Source organism: Culex pipiens, chromosome 1 (assembly GCF_016801865.2).
Source record: "Culex pipiens pallens isolate TS chromosome 1, TS_CPP_V2, whole genome shotgun sequence".
Lineage (NCBI taxonomy): Eukaryota > Metazoa > Arthropoda > Insecta > Diptera > Culicidae > Culex > Culex pipiens.
This window is the reverse complement of record NC_068937.1, coordinates 105226883-105253807: the sequence shown is the minus strand read 5'-3', so window position 1 is coordinate 105253807 and position 26925 is coordinate 105226883. Positions and strand designations below refer to the sequence as shown.

At 40.4% G+C, this 26925-nt stretch overlaps 1 protein-coding gene across 4 annotated transcripts in view; it reads left to right on the top strand.

Moving 5' to 3' along the window:
• The first annotated feature begins 22703 nt into the window (after positions 1 to 22703).
• The window catches only part of LOC120422010 (5-hydroxytryptamine receptor 1-like), a 204720-nt gene continuing 200498 nt past the window's right edge, over positions 22704 to 26925 (top strand). For 3 of the 4 annotated variants that reach the window (XM_052706273.1, XM_052706271.1, XM_052706270.1), the window contains exon 1: positions 22704 to 23743. The gene's annotated coding sequence lies outside the window, so the exon portion shown is untranslated. The remainder of the gene's footprint in view (positions 23744 to 26925) is intronic. The other variant, XM_052706272.1, reaches the window with a different exon arrangement.

Sequence of the window (26925 nt, the reverse complement as noted above, 5' to 3'; positions counted from 1 at the left end):
AGATATTAAGAGGAAGGTGGGCGGAAAAGGGAATTATTCCCGAGCGTGGGTGGAAGCGGGAAGCCATGATTGAAGAGTGAGAACGAGAGCAGCAGTGTGTTTACACGGTGCAATTAGAAAAATCATTTCCATTTATCATTCACGAGCGAGTGAACGCGCTCCAGCAGTAGTTTTCAGCCGGCGATTATCAAATTGCAGGAATCAAAAAGGGTGGAAACGGAATTGAACCTCGTGCCTCGACGGAATGTAAACATCGATTAGTGAGCGAGTATATAGGTGGGAATTTAAGCCTCTACGCTGTATGGCTTATTCGATGAGAATTAATTTTAATTACATCAATGCTAATCCGATTGCTTTACGGTTGGATGAGCTTATTTTTGTAATCCCCATTGATTGATACTATCATCCGGATATCAATGTCAGTCATTTTTTTTTTTTTTTTTTTTTTTTTCTTAATTGATACCGAATTGCGCACTTCACAGCGTTGCTGAGAATATTCACCTACCCAGATTGGGTTAGGCTCGGTTGTGTACTGTTTTATTCTTTTTTGATACTTTGAACGTTGTGAGTACATATGCTTTCTATGCATTTCCCAGTGAGCTGGAGCTCTGTGAAGGGATTGCATTTAACCTATCTAATCTAATCTAACATAGTGTAATAGCGATACGCTTAGGCGTGGATGGAGGCCGTTGGGTGGCGATGTGGTGGCGTTGAGTGGCGATGTGGTGGGCGTTGGGTGGCGATGTGGCGGGCGTTGGGTGGCGATGAGGCGGGCGTTGGGTGGCGATGTGGCGGGCGTTGGGTGGCGATGTGGCGGGCGTTTGGCGGCGGTGTGGCGGGCGGAAACGAGAAAACAGTGCGCAAGGCATTAGTGGCATTTATGGCAGGTAGTTTGTAATTCTCGCTTTGATGATCGATTTTAAGGATCGCTTAAAATTTGGAAGGGATGTGGCGTTTTTGCAGGAGCGGGGTAGGGCGTTAAAGATTTTACAACCGATGAATTTGATTTTTTTCCGCCCGAATTCTGATCTCGGCCTCGGAAGGTAGAAATGTCCTTCCTGTCGACTGGCGCGGTTCACGTGCATCCTACCCTGGCCTAGGGAGGGGTTCTTCCATATATGAGTCACCATCTGCAACTCGTGCAGAGCTCGAACTGGTAGAAAGGAGTTGTCGGGATCCTCGTATAGTTGTCGCGTAGGGAACAGATGCGGCTTGCGGAGAACGGTCTTAAGGCACCTATTTTGTGTAACTTGCAGCTCCCGGAGACGATGACAATTTGCATGTCCCCAGATAGTTATCAGGTAGATCAGCCGAGAGTGGACAAGCGAGAAATACAGAGCTTTTAGTGCAGATGGTGGCAGGAACGACGACACCTTTCGTAGGACCCCACCTATTGAAGATAGCTTCCGCTTCAGTTGATCAATATGAGCGTCCCAGCTCATTGTGTTATCCAGGGTAAGTCCGAGGAATGGGTAATTGAAAACTTCTTCAATTGTGTGATTGTTGATCAGAATCGGCTGACGTGTTGGGAGCGGTCTTCGGGGGGAGTGTATCAGCATGTATTTCGTCTTGGCCAGGTTCAACGAGAGGAGGTTCGTCTGAAAGAAGCTGCAGAGTTTCTCTAGGTCCTCTCGGATGTGCTGCTGGATGGTTGTACAATCTTTGCCTTTATAGAACAGAGATGTATCGTCAGCGAATAAACGAACTTTTCCTCGCAGACCCAGTTTCGCCAGGTCGTTTATGAACAGCAGGAACAGGATTGGACCGAGATTACTACCCTGCGGAACACCGGTAGTCACGCGGCCTGGTGAACTCCGAGATTCACCTATCGCGACAAACTGTAGTCGGTCTGACAGGTAGCTCTGGATAAGCGATCGCGCCACGCCCCTGAATCCATAAGAACTCAGCTTTTCCAGTAGCAGTTGATGGTCAATGGTGTCAAAAGCCTTTTTAAGGTCAATGAACACAGCTCCGTCAATTTCCCGTCTGTCCAGCGAGTCGTAGATGTCTTCTACAAGATCACAGGTTGCGTGTAAGGTGCTCTTCGCTTTCTGGAACCCATACTGGTGCTCGTAGATTATCTTGAGATGGTTAGCATAATCCATAATCCTGATAACTAGCAGCTTCTCGATGATCTTGTCCAGAACAGAGAGACAGGATATTGGACGGTAGTTGCTTGGGTCTTTGGTGTCTCCGGATTTGTAGACAGGAATTACTTTGGCAATCTTCAAACATTGGGGGAAGTTGCCAGTTTCGAGCATCTCGTTGAAGACGTCAGCCAGAAGAAGACTAAAAATGTTGAAGTGTGTTTTGACGAATGTGACTGGAATATTGTCCGGACCAGATGCTTTCTTGGAGTTAAGTTCGTTGATAAGAATCGTTGTTTCTGCTGCAGTCGTAGGTCGAAGGTAAATATTCCAACGAAGAGGGGTGATAGTTCCAAATTTGTTGATGTTCCTGTCGCTGTTAATCGTAGCTGCTAAGTTGGGACCGACGTCGCAGAAGAAATCATTGAACAACTGACAGATCTCATTCAGATCTTTAGTCGATCTTCCATTGACGCATAACTCGTTCGGGTAGGTCCGCGAGGCTTGTTTCCCTAGAGCGTCGTTGATAACCCTCCATGCTGTTTTCTGGTCACCATTAGCGAGAAGATTGCCGTAGTAATTTCTCTTGCTAGCTGATTTCTCGTTCTGCAGTTTTCTTGAAACATGCGCCAAAAGATCCGCAAGGTGTTGATCATCTGGATTCCGCCGGCGTCTTTTAAGGATGCTTTCCTTAATTTGAATGAGTTTCCATATGTTGAAGGTCATCCATGGACAATGCCCTTTTACTTTAGCCTTAATTGTTACTGTTTTAGTGCATTGTTGCTTGAGTGAGTTATAGCGGTCAATTATTTGAATTAATTTTTCCTCAGCTGGCAGCGATCGCGGTAGCCCTGCCATGGATTGGATGAACATCTCGTTCAGCTTGTTGTGGTCAACTATTTGCTTCTGAAGTGTTTGCTTCAGGCACGGAGTCGAACCCTTGAAGGAGGAGACAATTAGGTTGTGGTCGCTCAGGTCAGTGTAGATGGTCTCGTTGGTTACGTTCACGGCTAGCTCTCCGCTGCAAACCACATGATCCAGCACGTTGTTGCTAGCTGGTCTCGTTACTCGGTCGTTAGTCACAGCTAAGCTGTAAGACGCAAGTAGGTGCGTGTAGTCACGAACGGAAGGAACAGCAGGAAGGTTCACAGGAATGTTCATATCGCCAAGCAGGATACATTCTTGACTGCTGGTTGTGCTCGATAAGATTTGGTCCAGTTCATTGAAGAAACGTGATACCTCAAATACAGGTGGTCTGTAGATTGCATGACAATTAACACATTTGCCACGCACCTGGAGCTGTACATGGATATGGTGGAACCCGTCAATCCTTCGGTTTGCACACACCTTGTAGTCCAGGTCGTTTCGGATGAATAGAGCCAAGCCTCCCTTTGATTCATTCCTGCACGAGAAGAATGCATCATAGCCTTGAAGATTGTACAAACAGGTGCGCTCGCTTTTCAGGTAAGTCATTAAAGCGATGTAGCAATTAGCAATTGTTCAATTAAAAATCGATTAACTTTTCAATATTCTTTGTGCTTTAATGATGAAGCATACCGTTGACAGATTTTGTTAGTGCCATCAGTGGACGGTGACTACGAGTCAAAACACGATACACCTCTCATAATGTCTAAATAGCAAATACGATTTAAACGAGATTGATAAAACTTTTAACGTAGGATTGTTCTAAGAAAGTTTACCAACATTTTTCCGAAAAAATGGTGGGAATTGGTGAATTCTACCATAAACAAGGGTGCCAGATGCACAGATTTGTCTATGTTTCACAGACATTTGAGCTTGTGCCAGAATTGATAATTACATAATGGCATCAGTAGTGCGGTGCCTGTGTGGACGCGCAGTCCTGTTTTTTCGTGTTATTTACCGTCTCTTTTGTGTCGCTGTTCGAGTGCATGAGGTGATTGGTCATTATAATTAAATAATGGCATCAGTAGTGCGGTGCCTGTGTGGACGCGCAGTCCTGTTTTTTCGTGTTATTTACCGTCTCTTTTGTGTCGCTGTTCGAGTGCATGAGGTGATTGGTCATTATAATTAAATAATAGCATCATTAGTGTGGTGCTTTTCGGGACGCGCAGTTCTGTTTTTTTTTACCTTCTTCTTTTTTTTCATTGTTTTTTTTTCATCGCGTTCGTTGGCCGATGAGTTTTTTTTATGTTGATCTGTTTTTATAGTTTTTTTTTACAAAAACGTACCTATTTTTTTGAGACTAGCAAGTCGTATTGCTGGATTAAGTCCTTTCTATATCATCGATGATTGGAAGGCACGCCGTCGAATATTTTTTAAGGCTTATGATATAAAATCATTTCAATAAATGAAGCCCTTCCTACATCACCGTTGATCGGAAGGCACGCCGACGGAGAATTTCTGGAGAATCGCGGTCGAATTAATACTATATTTAAATCCCTAGATAGCTATCTTTCCGCAGCCGGCTGCCTAAGATTTTTAAAATTTCAACCGATAAACAAATTGCTTATGGTCGCATCACCTACCACAGTGAATCCTGACCTCATACATATCTTACTAACCCCTCAAAACTCATGTGATACTTTGTCGGTGACGCAGCTGATTTAGCGGTCCCATCACTCAAGTATCGGCTAACATTCCCATCCACTTCCCCGTGTCTTACCTCTGGTCGTGGCCGGCGTCGGTATTGATCAGCACGATAGGGACCTTTGAAAATTGCGAAGGGGTGATGATTGGTTCCTACTTTTCATCTGTGGTCCACGGAGCAATGTTTGGGGGTCCTGGTCAATAACGAAGTAGCAGCTACGGGTAGACACCAATGCTATGCTATGCTATGCTATGCATTTGAGCTTGTGCCAGAATTTTTTTGAAGTGGCACAGACTTTTGAAAAACTTTATTCAATTATTATTTTGTATAAATATCAACAGAAAATTGCATTAAAATGCAATTTCTGATGGATTTCCATGACTGAAAATTTAAATATTTGAATATCAGACAAATGCACAGACATACACAGACCTTTTTACCAGGGCTGCGGAGTCGGGTCATATTTCGAACGACTCCGACTCCGGCTTTCTGAGTTAAGCCGACTCCGACTCTGACTCTGGCTCCGGCCTACCAACTCTAGCCGACTCCGACTCCTCCAGCTTTCAACAAATTGTTGACTCCGGCTCCGACTCCGACTCCGAAACCTACCCTGTATTAAGAATATCTAAAAATTTGTATTAAACATATCACTCACATGTTCAGTTCACACTTACGCGAATACCGTAAACCGAGGTGACATTTATGTTCGGTATGACATTGATTGGTTAATTTTTTGTTTTGCAAAAAGATAAATACGAATTAAATACAAACAGAATGGTATGGAATCGTACTAAGCTCGCTAAAGAAGTGATCGGAGTATCGCATGAAGTACTTTTCAACAAATTTCGAAAGGTTTCGAAAGTTAATTATGTCCCTAGAATTATGAATGCATTTGTAAATAGGACAATTTAAATACTCTCAAATCAGTTCAAACCGCAAAATGGACTACATTACTGGATTATTTGGACAATTTCACAATGAGAACAGCCAAAATTAGTTTCGTTATTACAAATTTTAAGCGTTATTGAAACAAAAATTTAAAATCAGTCAAAATTTTTAACTATTTAATGAGGTATGATACTACAAACATGGATAAGAGATGATTAAAAGATTATCATCTAGTGATCTTAGTGAAATTACACAATAAGAGCTTTCCAATCACAATAAAAATGCTTGAAAAACATAAATATCTTGAACCAAAAAATAAATTAAATGAAAAAATGTCAACACAGTGCCGCGATTCAAAACATAAATTTAAAATACATAAAAGTTTTGGGAATAAACCTTCATTATAACAAATGTTAACAATAAATAATTTCATAAATTGTGTTAAATTTTAGATAACTCCGACTCCAGGTTTATCAGAAATGTTCGACTCCGGCTCCGACTCCGACTCCAGCTCATAAAATTTAGCCGACTCCGACTCTCCACAGCACTGCTTTTTACTAACATTAAAAAAACAAGTGGCATCCCTGACCTTAAATGCCTATCGTTTGCAAACGAACCAAATTGCACCACTAAATTGGCTCCCCAGAGCGATTTTTAGTGCTAAAACAACGGCAAATTTTGTTAGGGTATTCGTATATAAAATATCCCATCCCAGATGATTGTGTTGTTGTATAATCACTCCGTGCTCAAACTCAACCCACTTCAACGAATCGTCTCTGTGGTAAATGTTACGCAGTAGGCCTGGCCGCTTTAAACTTTGTGATGTTTTAATGCGTTCTATTGCAATGGCGCACTACAAATGTTAATAAAGCATAAGCATAAGCATAAGCATAGGTGCCCACCCGCAGTTGCTACTCCGTTATTGACCAGGACCTCCAGAAGTTACATCCACGAGCCGTGGAAGATGAGTGGGTGCTATCTTTCCTCGCTTCGCAACTTCTCAAAGGCCCCTATCATGCTGATCAATACCGGCGCCGGCCACGACCAGTGGTAGGGTCACGGGGAAGTGGATGGGAATGTTAGTCCGATACTTGAGTGATAGAGACCGCCCAATCGACTGCTTCTCCGACAAAGTATCACATGAATTTTGATGGGGTTAGTAGATGGGTATGAGGTCAGGATTCACGAGTGGCAGTGATGTGACCATGAGCATTTTGTTTATCGGTTGAAATTTTTTAAATCTCAGGCAGCCGGCTGCGGAAAGATAGATAATTGATTATTTAAAATGGTTTATTTATATCGTACGCGTGCCAGCCGAGCAGTAATGCTATGGGCTGGACTTATCAGTATATTTTTACTGTTTTTACAATTTAGATAACGCGAGCAAATTTCAAAAATAGTAAATGAATGACGCTTTACTCTTCACAAAATCGATAGTTTGATGAGTTAATACTAAAACTGAAAGTTAGAATAACTTTTTACGATCATTTACGACGAAAATTATCGCGAAAAAAACCGGACTGTGCGTCCCAAGAAGCACTGCACTTATGAAGGCATTATTTAATTATTATGACCAATCACCCCATGCACACAAACAGCGACACAAAAGAGACAAAAATTATCGCGAGAAAACAGGACTGCGCGTCCCCAGAAGCACTGCACATATCAATGGCGCCATACAAATGTTAATAAAAGACAAGAAGAAGGCTAGTGGTAACCTAACCTAGGGCTTTCTCCAGGATCCCTTCGAAATATTGGCTGCGCTAGGGTTAGATTAGATTTGATTAGTATGCTAAAACGGCTCCCTAATTTGATGCCGTACTCAAAATTTCTTAAAAGCGTACCATCAGTACACTGCCCATGATCGCATAAATGTCCCATATGCATTTTCGTCACTTTTGAGTTATTGATGCAGTTTGGTTCAAAATCGTGTGCTCTTTCAAAAGAGCCTATAACATCCAGTACTTTGTTCTAGAAATCAGGAGGAAATTCAGTTTTTTCGTGAAAACTTAACACGTAGCCTTATGTGTGGGACAAACTTGTTTAGCGTTTTTCTCAGCTTGCTGTTTTTGCATATGGGACATTTATGCGAACATGGGCAGTACAGTAGTCAGTAGTCTACAGGTAGCTTCATAAAAATCTGCAGCATTTTGGGATGTTCCATGGTTTACCCAAGAACTTCCGGAAGATATGAACTGTCCACCTGTTCAACGGGGATCTGTACCGGTGTTTTCTCCATTGGTTACTGGTATTTAGGTTTAAAGCATTTTGGAAGGTTTGTTTAACCAAAAATGGTCGTTCTCACAAGATAGCACACAATCGCAAGTACATGAATTGGAAATTGTACATGGATTTAAAGTAATGTAATCTTTATTTTCAAAACCCAGAGATCATGTTTAAAAAAATCACTAATCTATATATATAAAAAACAAGCCTTACCCGAAAAACTTCGTCTTTTCCTTTTTTCGTTTGTTGACGTTTTTAGCTTTTCCCTTGTTCAGCCTCCTATGATCAAAATTAGATTTTACGCAACTTTTTCCATACAATCTGCAGATTTTCCGGAATCGGTTCCAGAGTGGCCTAAGTGGAAATTTCTTGGCGTAAGAACCTTCCTTGGGCTTATACGAACCCAACGCAACAAAGAGCGCCTTGATCCGACGCTCCGTATTGAACTGATTCGCGTTCGAACAAAACCGTCGAAATTTTTTATATATATAGATTTCGACGGTTCTTACGCTAACTAATTGACACTTTGGCCACTCTGGAACCGATTCCGGGGCATCGGCTAATTGTATGGAGAAAGTTACGTAAAATCATATTTTGATCACAGGAGGCTGAATAAGCAAAAAATCATAAAACGTCAACAAACGAAAAAAAGGCAGAACGAAGTTTGTCGGGTAAGGCTTGTTTTTAATATAAATTTAATTTTCAAACCTACTTGCATAACTGTTAAGGGGTTACATACATGTAAATCGTCAAAAATGTCAGAGGTGGGTATGAGCACACAATTGAACTTTTTTTTTTCATCTTTTCAGTGAATTTAGTAAATTTTCTGAAATATGACATTTTGTGATTTTCTACATGTATGTAACCCCTTAAGCTTGAATTCCACCACTCAGCCAGCACCTGTCAGCCATCCGAACGCCACTCTAGTGTTCCGCCCGAGGCGTTTACATCGTGTCGCAATTCCAGAAATCTACAATGATTACCAGCACGCGAAATGTACATTTGTACTCGTACTATACGCGTTGGCATCCGTTAGACATGTGATCGTGGCGGACGGGCGCCAACAGCCTCTTCTCCTTTCTCAACTATGTAAAGTGACGAAGGGAAAGCTTGACATAATTTGCATATCCACCACGTCTGGTGTGGTGGCCTAGCAATTTCCCAGTACACTAAATCCCCCATATGCGCTCTTTTTGGGGGGGCGCACACCGGGGGAGAGCGCAATTCGGGGGAGCGTTATTTCGGGGTTTGAGCGCAAACGGGGGGAGCGTTATTTCGGGGTTTGAGCGCAAATCGGGGGAGCGTTATTGCGGGGTTTTGGCGTAAAATGGGGTTTTCTTTTTAAATGTACTTTTATTAAAATATAAATGAAACATTTGTATAAGGGGTCATCCACAAAACACGGATAAGGGGCCATCCACAAATCTGGGTATACAAGAACTCCCGGAAGTCATGCCTTAGATATCTACTTGATCAACGGGGGTCTATATGAGTGAACTAACCATCGGTATAGCTTCAGGTAGCTTCAGTGAACCACGATGGATACCCTTCGTCATGTTGGATTGTTATGGGTCCTCCAGGAACTCCCGGAAGTTATGACCTGATGATCTACCTGATCAACGGGGGTCTATATGGGTGTATTAACCATCGGTATAGCTTCAGGTAGCTTCAGTGAACCACGATGAATACCCTTCGCCATGTTGGATTGTTATGGGTCCTCCAGGAACTCCCAGGAGTTATGACCTGATGATCTACCTGATCAACGGGGGTCTATATGGGTGTGTTAACCATCGGTATAGCTTCAGGTAGCTTCAGTGAACCACGATGAATACCCTTCGCCATGTTGGATTGTTATGGGTCCTCCAAGAACTCCCAGGAGTTATGACCTGATGATTTACCTGTTCAACGGGGGTCTATATGGGTGTATTAACCATCGGTATAGCTTCAGATAGTTTCAGTGAACCACGATGGATATTCTGGGTTACGTTGGATTGTTATGGATCCTTCAGGAACTCCCGGGAGTTATGACCTGATGATCTACCTGATCAACGGGGGTCTATATGGGTGTATTAACCATCGGTATAGCTTCAGGTAGCTTCAGTGAACCACGATGAATACCCTTCGCCATGTTGGATTGTTATGGGTCCTCCAGGAACTCCCAGGAGTTATGACCTGATGATTTACCTGTTCAACGGGGGTCTATATGGGTGTATTAACCATCGGTATAGCTTCAGGTAGCTTCAGTGAACCACGATGGATATTCTGGGTTACGTTGGATTGTTATGGATTCTTCAGGAACTTCCGGGAGTTGTGACCTGATGATCTACCTGTTCAACGGGGGTCTATATGGGTGTATTAACCATCGGTATAGCTTCAGGTAGCTTCAGTGAACCACGATGGATACCCTTCGCTATCTTGGATTGTTATGGGTCCTCCAGGATTTCCCGGAAGTTATGACCTGATGATCTACCTGATCAACGGGGGTCTATATGGGTGTGTTAACCATCGGTATAGCTTCCGGTAGCTTCAGTGAACCATGATGGATATTCTGGGTTACATTGGATTGTTATGGGTCCTCCAGGAACTCCCGGGAGTTATGACCTGATGATCTACCTGATCAACGGGGGTCTATATGGGTATATTAACCATCGGTATAGCTTCAGGTTACTGCAGTGAACCACGATGGATATTCTGGGGTACGTTGGATTGTTATGGGTCCTCCAGGAACTCTTCACTGAAGTTACCTGAAGCTATACCGATGATTAATTCATCCATATAAACCTCCGTTGATCTGGCAGATATCCAGGTCATGACTTCCAATAGTTCCTGGACCACCTATAACAATCCAACGTACCTCTGAGTATCCTTCGTGGTTCAGTGAAGCTACCTGAAACTATACCGATGGTTAATACACCCATATAGACTCCCGTTGATCAGGTAGATCATCAGGTCATAACTCCTGGGAGTTCCTGGAGGACCCATAACAATCCAATGTAATCCACAATATCCATCGTGGTTCACTGAAGCTACCTGAAGCTATACCGATGGTTAATACACCCATATAGACCCGCGTTGATCAGGTAGATCATCAGGTCATAACTCCCTGGAGTTCTTGGAGGACCCATAACAATCCAACGTACCCCAGAATATCCATCGTGGTTCACTGAAGCTACCTGAAGTTATACCGATGGTTAGTTCACCCATATAGATCCCCGTTGGTCAGGTAGATCATCAGGTCATAACTTCCGGGAAATCCTGGAGGACCCATAACAATCCAACATGGCGAAGGGTATTCATCGTGGTTCACTGAAGCTACCTGAAGCTATACCGATGGTTAATACACCCATATAGACCCGCGTTGATCAGGTAGATCATCAGGTCATAACTCCCGGGAGTTCTTGGAGGACCCATAACAATCCAACGTACCCCAGAATATCCATCGTGGTTCACTGAAGCTACCTGAAGTTATACCGATGATTAATACACCCATATAGACCCCCGTTGGTCAGGTAGATCATCAGGTCATAACTCCCGGGAGTTCCTGGAGGACCCATAACAATCCAACATGGCGAAGGGTATCCATCGTGATTCACTGAAGCTACCTGAAGCTATACCGATGGTTAACACACCCATATAGACCCGCGTTGATCAGGTAGATCATCAGGTCATAACTCCCGGGAGTTCTTGGAGGACCCATAACAATCCAACGTACCCCAGAATATCCATCGTGGTTCACTGAAGCTACCTGAAGCTATACCGATGGTTAGTTCACCCATATAGACCCCCGTTGATCAAGTAGATATCTAGGGCATGACTTCCGGGAGTTCTTGGATACCCAGATTTGTGGATGGCCCCTTATCCGTGTTTTGTGTATGACCCCTTATACAAATGTTTCATTTATATGTAAATAAAGTACATTTAAAAAGAAAACCCCATTTTACGCTAAAACCCCGCAATAACGCTCCCCCGATTTGCGCCCATTAGAGCGTTATTTAGGGGGAGCGTTATTTCGGGGTTTGAGCGCAATTCGGGGGGCGCAAAACGGGGGAGGCGCAATCGGGGGGAGCGTATTTAGGGGATTTAGTGTATGTGGAAACGGGGGAAACCACGTGATGGTGAGATATTTACTTCCTGGAATGGGTAATTGGAGTGGAAAACCGTTCACTACAATGCAGAAGTAGCAGTAAACAGTTGCGAAACAAGGATTTCCATTGCATCACAGTGACTGCGTGCTAATCTGCTTCCCTGGAATCTCAGAACCCGGTTGAACTGCGGTGGATGTCCATTTGTGGCCACATGGAACTCCTCATCGGTGAAGGTTCTTCCACTTTAGGATCTCGGTGTCTAAACCGAGAGGAGTGAATGCTTTCCCAAAGTGAATTTAAAGTTTGCAATTCTCTGCAAGGTTAGAATTCGTGTTTTTTCGACAAATGTTAATTTGATTACATTTCGACGTTGACGTGCTATCTTGTTGGTTTTAGACGTCCCGAGAAAATATAGTTTTGATGTTTGACCATGAATAAACAAAAACTGGAGCACGCAATGTAAACAATAACAAGCACGTTTTGTTTGGTTGACCATTCTGTGCATTGTCCCGAAGTTATAATTAAAAATGTTTACAGACGTCGAGTATGTACGTGTGTCAAACGCGTTCTAAACTGAAATCCCGTTGGCGAGTTGTCGCACTGACAGACATTTTCAGGGTGAACAAGACAAAGACGATTTGTCGAAAAAAACACCATTTATGGTTCTGCCATGTCATGACACTGAAAGACAATTCTTCACGGATAGAAATCCTGTCAGCTAATCCGAAAACTTTTTGCTGTCGAATTTGTAAACATTTAAATGTTTCCAGATCGTAATAAAAAATCCAATCTAGCAAAGCAATGTAAATGGGCCAATGTCGAAGTGTAAACAAAGAGTCTATCCTGCTCAAGTTAGTTGATGTTTACATTAGGAACGAGCAGGACACTTCGACATTGGCCTTATTACATTATTTTGCTAACAATTTTGAACAACAATGTTGTCGATTTTGAAAACATCGAAATAGAATGAAAACAACGAAATCTTAAATAAATGTTTACAATTTGGAAACAATTCAATGTTTACAAATTCAACAACATAAAGTTACCGGATTAGCTTAAAGGATATCGTCAATTTGCTGAGAGAAGATCCATTTGAATTTTTAACAATGTTTCGAAAAATTAGTTGTCTAAATAGCAAAATCAGCAAATGGATGGAGTTAGGAGTGAGTGCTTAACCTGCCAAGCCAAACATACGAGAACTTCCCTTCTTATGCTTTTTAAGATTTTTTTTTCAATCATGTTTGAATGCTTTTCAACAACCAGGACAAGTATCGAACCCATGTCACTCCAAATGTCAAGTCCGGGCGCGCGTCTGCATCTTTCCACGAGGGGCTATATTGGATGAGCAGGCCTAAACGTCAAAAACAAAGTCTGCGGTCACCTAGGTTTCACCAAGTTCGCTAACAATATTCTAAAACTTCTTTTGAACATAAGCTGTTTAGAACTATCTGTGATTTGTTTAGAACACGAACGTGAACGACACATAAACAACTTATTTACGAAAAATTTGTTATAATGTTTAGCAAACTGAAATGAAACATCATGTCTGCAACTTTCATTTTGCTATTTGAGTTCTACAAGCATGTTTCATTTACATATTCTTAATCCGTTGCTAGATGTGGCATTTGTGTGTGTAACACACAACCATGTTGAACAATGGTTTTTTGATCAAATTGTGTACAATTGACCAAATTTTATGACACTTGTTCTATAATTAGCGCATAAAAACGCTTGTGCAGCAGTTGTTTAACAAAAAATAAAAAGCGATGTTTTACTTGCTACTTGTAAATTAAAGTCTTACAATTTATAAAATATTTTTCCCGGAGAGTAATTTTCGCACGTGGTAATCTGCTCGTTACTGCCTTCCGGACGCATCAGACAAGAACGATGATGAATCTCTCCTCCGGCATGACCGGCATCCCAGTTTAGCTACCTCCGTTTCTGGCCAGTGTGTTATGGTTCCCTCTTTCTACCAGATCTCTCCTCTCCCGTGGGGCTGTTGCTCTAAAAGTTGACATTTGCCGTACCCCCACCACGACCAAAGTGGACATAAATTTATGCATGCGCTCGGTCATCCGGAGAGCTTTGAGCCCGAGAACTCAACTCACACAGGTCATCCCGGCTGGGGTTTTTTTTCTAGAAGAGTTTCAACGCTATGAATAACATCAGCACTTCCTCTAGGGGGGACACGGCCATTGGACGACCAACTTAGTAATGAGATTATGGAAGGGAGCTGGGTGTAGATGGTTACTAAGCCACCATTCTATATTTGCTTTTAATCACTTGGGAAAATCATTTTAAAAGTTTTTTTTAAGTTTTTCAAAAATTCCTATCAAAAACCAACTCTAATTGATACAAGCAAATTGTTAAATTAAATTCAGCTCGAGGAATTAAAATCAAATTGCTGCCAGCCTGTCCACTTTGCAACCGAAATTCGACCAAAATTGTTTCCTTCGAAATTAAGAGTTGCAGAATGAATGGGCCACAAGCGTATCTCATGCAAAGTTTCTTTCCAAGGAATTACTATTACCCAGTACTTCATAGCAGCACTACATCACTCTTGAGAGCCGATAAAGCACCGGACCTCTGGCCAAAACAAGCAATGGAAGCGCATCAATTCACCTAAAGTTTCTTGTTTAAAGTTGTTTGAAAACGACATCTCGAAAAATATGTGTTTGATTGTCAGCTAATTATTAAAATTAAAATTAAAATTGTACATTTGTGCATTTTTTGCATCACAGTTATCCCAACTGATGTTATATTTCATTTATTAGATATTTTCACCATTTTTACACCTTTTCTCATTTCGAGTTAAGCAAGAAAGAAATTCTGCCATCCAGGGGGAGGAGCTCAAGCTAGTAACGCTTCCTTTCGTTAAAAGCTCCACCACACAGGAAGGAGTGAGAGAGAGAGAGAGAGATTGGCCCACAGCTGGAACATAACCGGAAGGCGATGTATGAAATTTGCCAAAAGCATTCCGGCCACATTCATCCGGCCATTTTATCTTCCTACACAACCGTCCAACAGCCGACCTACCTGACTCCTGGTGTCCTGGTGCTATTTTTCTCTTTTTTTTTGTGCTAGAAGGAAGTCCCTCGTGGCAGTCGGTGAGATTTGAATGTTGCTTGCAACAATGATGCATAATTTATTATCTTTACGATGAAAGAGCTCCTGGTTGCATTAAATTACACAACCATAAATTGTAGACAACAACAACAACATCAACGAAGCAAAGAAAACAAGAAACTTTTTCACCAGCAGCACCAACAGGGTAAACGGGTTGAGACCGGTGGTTTTGGGGGCTGCCACGGGTTGGTCCTGGCCCGAGTCTGACCAAGCTCCGAAAGGACTTGAATTGTCAGGAATATGAAACACTGCCATTTGGTCGCAGGAGAAATTGGATTTTTGTTCTTCGACAGATGCAATCAGTTTATGGTTGTGCTGCCTGTACTTTTCCCCACTTTTGGGTGCAATTTTGCAGATGACATCTACAATTTGCTTGTCTGCTCTTTCTGTTGAAGATGCCTAGAGGGTATTTATTGAAGCGCTTTTTCACAAATGCAATTAAATACAAGTTATGAATAAGTTGTTTTGTATTTACCGTATGTTTACCATTTGATCAGTTAATTTAATTTGTATGCCAAAATTTGTTGGAAACACTGTGACTAATAAAGTCACTCCGGCAGTTTTATTAAATTTAATTTTCAAAAGGGGGTCATTCTCTGACAACTCACACAGCAGTTTCCCCGATCCCCCTTGGATTTCGTGAAATTTTTGCTGTTCTGGGCAACTTTGGTGCTTGATCACGAATCCGAGGTCCATTTTACGATATCTCACCGACGATGGGGCGGTACGACCCCGATAATTTTTCAGGATTTTTAATAAGATAGGGTTTTCAATTATTTGGGGCTTGAAACCGGAAAGAGCTAGAACGTTGGAGTCAAAGAGATTTTTGCATAAAATTGAACATCCGATTCAATAACGTACACAAAGTTATCATAACAGTGTCAAAAAATACAAATGAGCTCTCAGATTATTTCAATTTGAAAAGTACATTTTATATCCTTTTATAATAAGTTAAGAATAAGTTTTCGGCATTTTGAGTAGGCCATCAAATCGGGCATCTAATTTTACCCAGAAATCCCCCTGAGACCAAATGTCTATCTCTGAACGGTTTCGAGCTACAAATTGTCGCTTGTGACCTAACTTGTGACACATCCTATCTTGTTACAGCAGACGTGTCACAAGAAAGCACACAAGCGACAAAATCACGTGTCTTAGTAAAAATCCAGAAAAATGAAAGGGGTCGTTCCTCCCCACCGTCGGTGGGATATCAATAAATGAACATCGGATTCATGAGCATGGTAGACTGTCAATGAGCTGCTACTCTGTTATTAATAGATCAGCTGAAGCTTAAAAAATGAATCAAAAATGATCAGTGGTAGCCAACCATCCGTTCACTGTTTAACCTCTGAAGATCCCTTCTTTTTTAGTCAATACCGGTACCCTCCCAAGAAGCCTGCAGTTCAACAAAAGGGAAGAATGTTAGTCCGATAATTGAAGTTGCAGACTCATCAAGCACATAGTTTTTCGCTATATACCTGTTGACACCGCTTGAGACCGTTGAATCCACAGCATTTCCTTCAAACTTCACATGAAATTTAATTTATTTATTTTTTGTTAGTAGGATAAGGTATTGGCTTCTCGATACTAAACCCGTCGCCGAGCCTTCCGAGCTACGATGCAATGGGAAGGTCTTTCTAATTAATACACCAAAACACTCACGCTCAGTTATTTCGATACTAAATAAATGTTACTTTGCACCGTTATTGCAAAGTGTTTGGGTCGTCAGCGTGCCATTCGACCAACGATGATATGGAAAGGACTTTTTTCAAGTAATTTAATCACTTTGAACACTCAAACATCATATCTTACTGCAACAATTCACACGACGTCGTGCCTCCCGATCAACGATGATATAGGAAGGGCTTCTTTGGTTATATAAAAAATGAAAGTCACCACACCACAAATTGAACTGATTATCTTCTGCTTGTGGGCAAGCCAACCATGATGAAAAACCAAAAAAAAATCTTTTCTTTTCATCCACAATGCCACACAATTGACTGCGCGTCATCACACCACAAATTGAACTGATTTTCTTCTCACGATGAGTGTCCACACCCTTACCAAAAATCATGATTTTTTGAGTTCCAAATCCCACTTTTCATACGAATTTTTCAGTTCAACCCATATAACCATTTTTATGGTTGTAGTATCTGAACTCAAAAATTCGTATGAAAAGTGGGATTTGGAACTCAAAAAATCATGATTTTTGGTAAGGGTGCAGACAATTCGTGTTCAAAACTGGGAAATGATCTTTTTAAAAATTATCCCTGCTCGGAAGTCATTCAAGTCTGCCAACAGTACTGAACTATTTAAAAAGAGCAATTTATCTTGTTAAAAGTTTATAGAACTACCATTTTCATAGAATTTATAGCTTATTTTTGAACAGGTGAATATCCCCTGGATTTTTCAAATAATCAAAATAGCAAAATAATTAATGAAAAGAAACCTTTACGTCTTTTGACCGATCTGTGGTAAAAAATTCAAGACTTGTTTAAATAATAAAAAAATGGAATTTGATTGAAAACGCATAAACAATCGTTATACAGTTTTGGAATCGGGATGTCAGTAATCCATTAAAATTATTATTTCATGAAAATTTTCACAAAAATACGTATTTTTCCTGTATTTCGAAAATGCATTTTTTTCTCTAAAGAATCCAAAAAAAGATTGTTATTGCAATATGGTTATCAAATGATCAGGTTTTTTCATACATTTCGGATGTAATAACAACATTTTTAGAAAATACTCAAAATTTTCACAAAACTACGTTTTTTCGAAAAAAAAAATACTCAAAATTTCAATTTTTACAATATGGGTATCAAACGATCCAAGTTTTTCATACATTTCGAATGTAATAACAACATTTTTAGAAAATACTCAAAATCTTCACAAAACTACGTATTTTCGAAAAAAAATACTCAAAATTTCCGTTTTTACAATGTGGGTATCAAACGATCGGGTTTTTTTCATACATTTCGAATGTAATAACAATATTCTTTGAAAATACTCCAAATTTTCACAAAACTACGTATTTCCGAAAAAATAATCAAAATTTCCGTTTTTACAATGTGGGTATCAAACGATCGGGATTTTTTCATGCATTTCGAATGTAATAACAACATTTTTAGAAAATACTCAAAATTTTCACAAAACTACGTATTTTCGAATAAAATACTCAAAAATTTCCGTTTTTACAATGTGGGTATCGAACGATCGGGATTTTTTCATAAATTTCGAATGTAATAACAATATTTTTTGCAAATACTCAAAATTTTCACAAAACTACGTATTTCCGAAAAAAAATACTCGAAATTTCCGTTTTCCGTTCCGTTCCGTTTTTGATGTTAAGAGACGAGGCGTGGGAAGGGAAGAGGATTGTGTAGGGGTCTTGGTTGGCTCTGCTGTTCTTTGTTTTTGGCCTCAGCCGCAAAGTAATGACTGCAACTAATTTGATAAAGTAAATTGCCTTCATAACCAACAGAAAATTAATAAATTATTAATTGAAATAGGCAGAGATTTTTAGGTATTGTAGTAAGAAAAACTGAGTCGAATATTTTAATTAGGATTTTAAAAGCTTCAAAATAAAAAAATAAATATAAAGGATATACAAAAGGAAAAGAAGAAAAGAATCCACGGAATTTTTTTATGGTTTGGGCATTTTTAGAAATATTTTTTTTTTTAATTTTAAGTCTAACATAAGATGCTTTTATCGAGAAAACTTTTATTTACCTTGTGTTGTGTTAAAATCAATTAATTCTTAGATAGCCGACTTTGTAAAGACTGAATTGCAGAACTGGCTGGAATCTTATAATTCTTTCACATCCCCCTCTTTTTCTTTGCGCCAATACAAAACGAAAACCCCACACCAAAACGAAATCGAACTGGACTTTTTGCGACACGATTGCTTGCCGAACTGGCCATATAAATACTAATATTAATATTAATACATTGATACGTACTTTTACAGCTGTCATGAAAACAACAACCGAGTCCATTCACGTTTGAAATAGTCGCAAATAAATTTCATTTAACTCTTTCAAATAAATGCATCTTCAATTCACCCTGAACAGCACATCACCGAGGAGCCGCATGGTGTGTGCTGCAGTGATTTATTACCACAGTGTTGATTGCTCTCACATACATGTTCCACACTCTCTCACAACCGCTTTTCTCTGTTTTCCGCTCTCCCTCTCTCAGTCTTCAGTTTGTATCTCCCATTTTCCGCCAAATCAACAACGTTGATGCACAGACAACAACCCGCACTTACTCTCCCACAACAACATTGGGCGATCTCTCTCACCTGCTGCGCTGAGAGTGGCCACTCGCTCGTGAGTGCCGATACTAATCGGCTCACTCTTCGCGTACGACTGATAAAAAACGATTCACGGCGCGATGCACGATTTCAGCACTCTCGTGTGGTTATTACCATTGTTATTATAACGATAACTCATTTCCGAACCTAAGATGATGGAAGGTGCTTTTTGTGTGGAAGCTTTTTTTGCGTTCTTAATCATTTTTTTTTGTTGTAGGATGGAACAAAAAGTTGTTGAAGATGGGTTAGAATCATTCTTAGAGCAAAATATTTTGTGTTTAGTAATTTGCAGCTTTAGCAGGCCTTTTTCAAATAATACTCAAGCTAAGTACGCAAACCGGTACACTGTACGAGCATCGAAGCACTAACAAGCTAATAAAATTTGATCACCACTGACACTGACGGACGCGTCAATGATGACGATGAATCGATCACACATCATGAGACGACGACTTTCGACGAGGAGAGTCCCTCGACCGGACCAAACATTATAAATGAAGCAGTAAAATTAGCCGATTACCCATTGTTATTACCTGCTGGTCGGACAGGTGGCTTGCTGCGTGTAAAACTGTGTGGGTGTTATCCACCACCACTGGTGTGTATCTGTGTGTGCGTTTTGACTTAGCAGGGGCGCATCATTACGAGTATGGATGGAGATTTTTTACAACTTACGCCCAAATTTAAATTTAAAACACAAATCGCAACCTCACGGTCGCGGTCACGGACGTAAAGCGTCTTAAGTCGGAGGCGAGGCGGTACAAAAAAGGCTATCTTTCTCTAATCAATGTTGGTGAGGTTGGTTTACATGCGAGCTTGTACGGGGTTTGATTGCTGATTTGAGCTCGGTGCGAGGAAGTGATATCGAAGATTCGTCAATTCTTTACCATCAATTTATAGCTATTTTTATAAGAATATAATCCTGAGATTATTGAATTTATATACATTTTGTTTTGTCATACCCTTTGAAAGCGTTAATCGTTTTTATCTAATGTCAGTATGTAAATTAGTGAATTTTAATTATTTATTTCAGCAAAGTTCGCTTAGAGTTGCTAACTTTGTCTAACTGCATGCAATATAACAATCTTGAAGAAATTATAAACTATACCATTGACTGGGGAAAATACGTGAAAAACATAGTATCTAATCATTTCGGGTCTAGTTGGTAGCGAAAAAATAATCATTACAAACAGTTTGAACAACTTTCTAACTGCAATGATCTGATGCCATTGACTGGCCTGAATTTTGATTCCACAGTGATATCGTCGTTGTCGTGCTATCTTGTCACACGTGCATTTTGTGCCAAATTTAGTTAAATTTAGTTTAATCCTGAGATATTCAATAAAAACCGAAAAAAAACTCCGTGTAAGAAGTTTCAATCTTTCCATGCTTTCTAGACACACCCTGAAAATTGATGTGAGTGCGACAACTGGCCAAAGGAATTTCAGGTCAAAACGCGTTTGACACATGTATATGCCCGACTACCGTAAACATTTGCAATAATAACTCGGGACTCCGGCAACCAAATTCAACCAAACTTCAGGACAAAGCACAGAATGGTTAACCAAACAAAACGTGTTTGTTATTGTTTGCATTGCGTGCTCTAGTTTTTGTTTATTCAAGGCAAACATTAAAAAGCGTTTTTCTTGGAACGTCAAAAAGCGACGTGTGACAAGATAGCATGATAGCGTTGAGATGCAAGTTGATGCCAGTCGGAGACGGGAGATTCAGCTTGAAAGAAAGGATCATGGATTCGGAGTCATAGTCGGCAAATTCTGAGAAGCTGAAGTTGGCTCAATTTCAACAACTTTGTATGGGAGTTGCGGTTAAGTCAGAGTCAGAGTCGGTGGGGTTGGTTATTGTTTAAAAAAAAAGTCGAAATTTAATTTGTTAAATCCTTAGTATCTGAAGTTGGAGCGAGAAATCTGCTTTGAAGTATTACTATCCTTTGCAACTACCACAGCAATCACTAATCTTCCTTCTGATATCTCTCGTATCTTTGATGTCTTCTTAACAAATTAATACATACTACACGGATAAAAATCCTGTTAGCAAATCCGATAACTCTATGTTGTCGAGTTTGTAAAAATTGAAATAGTTCCAAAATCGTCGAAAATTTTCCGATTTTGGAAACAATGTTGTCGATTTTGAAGACATTTGTAGCGCAATCGATTTACCGGATTTGCTTACAAAATTTCTATCCGTGTAGTACAGTCATCCCACATATTCGGAATAACCACAAATTCGAAACACTTTTGTGGTAATTTGTCAATAGGATGCAAAATGCAAATTTTCTTTCGACCCTTCTATTTCAAGGAACTTGTTTAGCCATTGTCTCTTTCACTATATTAAACGTGAAATAAAACGTCCAAATATGGTGTTGGTCGATACATCATTCGACAGATCACAACAAAAGCTTCCAAATGCAGCTAAAAGCAAATTATTATGTTCAATCAGCGATTTTCTATGAATTTTTGAGCTCTGGCCGATCTGTCAACTGATCCGAATTTTTTGTTGTTTTGTTGTAAAGTTGCTGTTACACCATGCAAATTCAAAATATTCAGCTAGCTCTGAGCAAGCTCTTGTGTAAGTGTCGCTGGGCCAAACAACTTCACATAAAAAAATCAATTCATGAACACAAATTACGATTTCGAGAATTGACTTTTTTCCGTGTACAAAAGATTTGAGAAGCTGAGTTAAGCGATCGATCGAATCGTTGGCTGCATTCGAATCACGATTGGTTGTGCACTGGCGCTTCAAGTGATTTGATTATTACCGATTGAGTGATTTCTGATCTTTGAACGAAAAAGCAAGACATTTTAGTGCATTACTGTGAAAAAAAGAGACGAGGAGTGAGGAATCTTTCAATAAAGACCGCCAAGGCCATGCTGTGAAGCAAAGAATTTGATTTAAAAAAGTCGTACAAATTCCATTTTTACTTTTTACAATATTAATCTCCAAATTACATTTGGTCACTCTCAACTCGCCGCGGCGGCTCGATACCAAGAACTTTATATGGGTCATGTGTTTTTCTTGCAAATTGGTCAAGCCGCGACCGCTCGTCACTGACCCGAAAATCGTCAAACCACAGCCGATTGTCAAAATCGGCTGAACCTTCGTTAGAGTGAGCGACACTCAGCTGAGGTTACTCATTGCCGCCACCTTCTTCCGGCACTCCTCACCTCACCATGCTTCACACCGCTACTACAGGTATACCAAAACACTCTAAACCTACTCGTGTGTTATCTTCGCAACCTTTTCGGTGGCGCCTTAATTCTTCGTTGACCGCCGCCGCCGCCGCCGAGGAGGAGAGTGAGCGCCACCGTGGTGAGTTCCTCCCGCAATGTTGGCGGCCTGCCAAACCAAAAAGGAGCCGCCCGGCGGCGGCTTACCGTGAGTTTCTCGCGGCGGAACGCAAAGCGAGGCCTGCTTGGACTATCAGTACGGAAAAATACGTTCTCCAAACTAGAGAGGAGAGATAACGTATGTTCTTGCTTGCCGGGTCAAAGCGCGCGCGGATACGTTTGACGTTCAGCCGAATCGAGTTGTGATCTTCGGCAAAGTTTCGATCGCGATCGACGGGGTTGGTTCGCGTGGGGAACTCACAGTGCGGTAGAACACGTGAATTTGGTTTTTTGTACGCAACACGTGACGCCAGCAGGTGCATTTTGGACACTGGTTTTTGACGGAACTAGCGCAGCAGCAGCAGGTGTGTGGCAGTGGTTCAAGGGTTTTGTGTGCGGAAGGTGGCGTTGTGTCAAACGTACCTTTCAGCAAGAAAATACCTTGTTCAACGAGGAAAACGGCAGTTTTGCGCACAACAGTGCAGGCGCACTTGTGATGTATGCGCATTATAGTGTCAAGAGGAAAAGCATTTTCCGGGAAAAGCAGAAATAATTTTCCAGTTCACAATAGTTTTCTCGCTGTGAAGAAAATAAAAACGAAGAATTCAACAGTGCTCAAGTGGTGCTGCCCGGATGCCATACCGGCGAGAGAGTCAAGTTGGGGCGGCAAAGAAAAGCCGTGGAAATTGGAAAATTGTTTTCGTTTGAATTTTCTCTCCCCCACCAGCTCTACAACTGTTCTCGGAAGCACGCTGTGCCGATTTGAAACAAAAGCTCCGACAAAAGTGAAAGAAGAATAGTAAAAAAAAAACTCGGTGAAACGGTGGCGGAAAGGAGTAATTTTTAATTTCCCGCGTTTTCTCGGGGAGAGTTTTTCCGCGTGACTTGTGCTGGTGAGGCGCAGCCGGTGACGATTTTCTGGAACCAGTTTCGGTCAATCGTTGGACCCCTTGCTGGCTGGCACTGCTGATTCGTGATTCGTAATTCAATTAAAAATAGGAAAAAAGAAATAGACAGTGCGAGGTGGATGGAAACCTGGGGCAAAACGTATCCGGAGTTCAAATTTTGAATTATCTTGGCACAGATAACACCACCCGCTGATAAGACAGGTAAGCGGAATTGTTTGCCGCGAGAAAAGAAGCTTGTCAAACGGCATAGCTTGGGTAAAGCAAGCGTACGGTATCTCTGGAACCTTCAATGATGAATTTATAATGAAAAGTCAGCCTTGTAAGCATGCTGGAAACGATGCATAGATAATGAAATTGCCTCGCTTTTTTATTTATTTTTTGTTGAAATCATGGGGAATACGACCGAAATGAAACTTGTTTCACTCGCTTGCTTATTCTAGAGATTTTTTTTACTAAACTCACAATTTTAATGAAAATTTGCATTTAGAGCAGTCATTGAAATCGAACCCTGAACTTGTGTTTGAACATTTGTCTTAAACAAAAGGTTTAAGCAATACACGATCTTTGAGTTAGCTTTGACAAGTTATTTTATTAAAATCCATTTCATTTTTCTGACAAAAAAATGTTTTTAGCCGGAAAAACCGTAAAAACTAAACAATTGTTGCCAAACCCAAAGTCACCAAAGTTTGAAACTTGGGTTTGTGTTCAAACATCCGCACAAAAGAGAGTCGGAAAAGACTTACTGTTTGGACGAGGGTGAACATTTTTTGACAGAGATTCAAACAATGAACGGTTCGGCCAATGACTGATTTAGAGTGAACTGAAGGTTGTTAACATTACAAAGTCGAGCAAAACAATCTAACTAGGTCAATAGTGCATCCTGGTCACGTCAGTGGATGTTTGCATTATGAGTGAACAGCACATGTACATTGTTTTGCTTGAAGTTTTCTTTTAAAAGCTTCAAGTTTCTCAACTACTTCGGTTCATCCAAAGACACAAAATCACTTGACTTTGCTGAAACCACTTTTCTCAAACAATTATTTGAATATTTGAAACTTATTTATGTTTCAATAATTTGAACAGAAAGATTATGATGAAACTACGAGAACGTCAATCTAAACCAATGGGGTTTCTAATTGAAAATAAGAAAGAGAGCTTGTTTAAAAAATGCTTTCTAAAACTGGTCTAAACCGTGATTTTTACATTTTAGACCAGTTTTGAGCACCCTGTATCTTTTGCCAGAAGCAAGATTGGACCCAGGGTGGAATCGAAAATTGTTTGTTCAGCAACACATTTTTGGGTCTCTTCTAAGGTCCCTAACAACCAATGCTGTTAATCGTTGAAATCAACGGCGTTTATATCATCGATGTCGATGATCGTTGATTTAATCGTCAACGTCAACGGACTCGTTGATTAAAACGGCGTTGATCAACGCGTTGATTTTCGATAATCAACGAGTTGATCAACGGCGTTCTTTTATAGTTTTCTAGAGTTTTATGAAGAAAGAACGATTTTTTCATAAATGTTTTGATTGGGAAACATTCTCAAATTGATGTGGCATGGTTGTTCGGGGATCCGGGTGTACCAAGAGGACCGATGTGACCGGATTTTAAACTTAATTTAAGCCCTAGCTAATTGCTGGTCACTTCCATCTCCACTTTGGTTCCCAAGTCCAACCAGGATTTTTCTAATGTAAATGACACCTCCGGATCCGGAGGAGGAGCGACGTCATCTGGGTTGCGATACTGGAAAAGCTCTCCCAGCAAGCCGATGTTCTGTTTTAGCAACTGCCTGAAACTGCTTCCGAAAAGTGAGTGTAAATCAAAACGTTCGATCTGCGAAGCTCCTCCTTCCTCCAGCGGGACGGCCAAAGCCCTGTAACCTTTCATGAAGACGGCCTGCTGGAAGATGTCCGATACTGCGGACGGGGAATGTCCAACGGTTAGAAACTGGAGGTTACGGAATTGAGTGAACGAAAACAGTGTTTTTTTTTGTGAAAAAGGAAAAATCGAGTGTAAAATGATAAAAATTAAAAAAAAGTGTGTCATCAAATTTTTTACAACGAAATAAAAATAATTTGTAGTCTTATTTGTTCCAACAAGAAAACAATAATTCCAATAGTATTCCCCTGCCAGCAAAATGACGTTTAATGTAATTTTACACGACCTAATCGGGTCTGATTTGAGTAATGTAATTTTCAAATCAGACAGAATTTTATGTTTTATATGACGCTCCAGTTATGTGCATCAAATAAACAGAATATTACATGATTTTTTCGAAGTGTGCAATTGTCCGTTCTCGGTGTCATTTACATAAGAAAATCCTGGTTGGACTTGGGAACCAAAGTGGAGATGGAAGTGACCAGCAATTAGCTAGGGCTTAAATTACGTTTAAAATCCAATCACTTCGGTCCTCTTGGTACACTCGGATCCCCGAACAACCATGCCACATCAATTTGAGAATGTTTCCTAATCAAAACATTTATGAAAAAATCGTTCTTTCCTCATAAAACTCTAGAAAACTATAAAAGAACGCCGTTGATCAACTCGTTGATTATCGATAATCAACGCGTTGATCAACGCCGTTTTAATCAACGAGTCCGTTGACGTTGACGATTAAATCAACGATGGCTGCGATTACGATTACGTTTAAATCAACGATCATCGACATCAATGACGTTAAGCCCACGATTGACGCAAAGTGAATGAAATTTGTATAGATGGCGAAACTTGTTTTAATGTTTGACCTTGCATAGACAAAAAAATAGCGCACGCAATCTAAACACTAACAAAAATGTTTTGCTTTGTTGACCATTCTTTGCATTGTCCCGAAGTTTGGTTGAATTTGGTTGCCGGAGTCCCGAATTATAATTACAAATGTATACGGTAGTCAGGCATGTATGTGTGTCGAACGCGTTCTGACCTGGAATCCTTTTGGCCAGTTGTCGCACTTACAGCCATTTTCAGGATGTGTCAAGATAGCACGACAAGATTGAAATGTCATATGAACAGTGACAACAATTATTGAACATCTCAGGATTTAAATCGAATTTGTAGGATCTGTGAAGGTCGAAAGGTGGAGCATTGAGAGCTGCACAAAATGGCGTTCTCAGCTCAATTTGGCTCAAAATGCATGTGCGACAAGACAGCATGAAAACGACGATATAAAAGTATGTTTTTGATTTTCGAGAGCGAAGTTGAAAATTTATTTTTATTTTGACTCTCTTTCTTACAATTCTTTCTTAAAATCTACGTTTTATGTTAATTTTCCATGTGTTTGAGTTCATAATTTTTTCATCTTATCTTATCTAATCTAATCTAATCTAACACAGACGCACATTTTAAGAACATATTTTTTTCGCGTTTTAAAACTCACAGAAAAAA